Source organism: Chrysochloris asiatica, unplaced genomic scaffold (assembly GCF_000296735.1).
Source record: "Chrysochloris asiatica unplaced genomic scaffold, ChrAsi1.0 scaffold00401, whole genome shotgun sequence".
NCBI classification, from domain to species: Eukaryota; Metazoa; Chordata; class Mammalia; order Afrosoricida; family Chrysochloridae; genus Chrysochloris; species Chrysochloris asiatica.
Genome location: NW_006408919.1, coordinates 1,287,168 through 1,288,620, shown reverse-complemented (window position 1 = coordinate 1,288,620; position 1,453 = coordinate 1,287,168).

Genomic DNA, 1,453 nt, shown 5'->3' with positions numbered 1-1,453 from the left:
AATATCACTACTGATATCAGATGGATCTTGGTTGAAAGTTGTTTACTTGTTCTTTATTTACTATGCAAAGACTTTTGCATGTGTGGCTCTTGAGAAGCTATTTTGAAGAATGGGTATTCCAGAACACTTAATTTTGCTCATAAGGAACTTTTACATTTACCAAGACATAGTCACTTAAACAGAACAAAGGATTACTGCATGGTTTCAAGTCAGGGAAGGTGTACACTATGGTTGTATTCATTCCCCATACTTATTCAATCTGTGTACTGAGCAAATAATCTGAGAAACTGGATTATATGAAGAAAAACATGACATCAGGATTGGAGGAAGTCTTATTAGCAACCTGAGATATGCAGCTGATACAACCTTGCTTGCTGAGAGCCAAGAGGACTTAAAATATTGATGAAGATCAAAGATCATAGCCTTTGGTTGCAGCTCAATGTAAAGAAAACAAAAATTTTCACCATTGAACCAATATATTTTATCAAAATAAATGTAAAAAAGATTGATGCTGTCAAAGACTTCATATTGCTTGGATCAACTATAAACACTCATGGAAGCAGCAGTCAAGAAATCAAATGACGTATTATTACATTAGTCAATTCTGTTGCACAAGACCTCTCTAAAGTGTTCAAGAGTAAAGACATCAGTTTGAGGTCTAAAGTGCACCTGACCCAAACCATGGTATTTTCCAATAGCCTCATATGCATATAAAAGTTGGTCAATGAATAAGGAAGACCATAGAAGAATTTATGTATTTGAATTATTGTGTTCCAAAAGAATATGAAAGTTCCATGGACCCTGACAGAAGAACATACAAATCTGTTTTGGATTAAGTACAACCAGAATGTTCTTTAGAAGCCTGGATGTTGAGACTTTGTCTCTCATAATTCGAACATGTTATCAAGAGGGAAGAGCTGCTGGAGAATGTTTTCATGCTTGAGAAAGTGGAGGATAAGGGAAGAAGAGCAACCCCCTCCCCCCAAGGAGATGGATTGGCACAATGGTAGCAGTAATGGGCTCAAGCATAGCCACAATTCTAAGAATGGTGCAGGACTGGACAGTGTTTTGTTCTGTTGTGCGAAGAGCCAGTATGAGTTGGCATGTAAAAAACAACAACACTATTTTCAATTTTAAGCAAATGTGTTGGCCACAAGAAACCCTTGTGTGATCTTCCTTTTCAGGAAGATCAGCTAGTTTAAAAAGGTGATTTTTTTCCATTAATCTTTGCAGCAAGATTGAAGCTAATGAGGACAATTTTATGGAATGAATCATAACCAGGGAATAATCTTGGATGTATCAAAAACTTCAGAGAGTAAGTTTCATTAAAAACAGTGACTTCCTAGGGAATATGTTGGGTCTGTTAAATTCAAGTCAGAGAGGTCAGTTCAGAAGGTTATAGCAACTGTGTTTTGTGATTCCACAGGCATGGAATAATTTCTTTTTTTTTTTT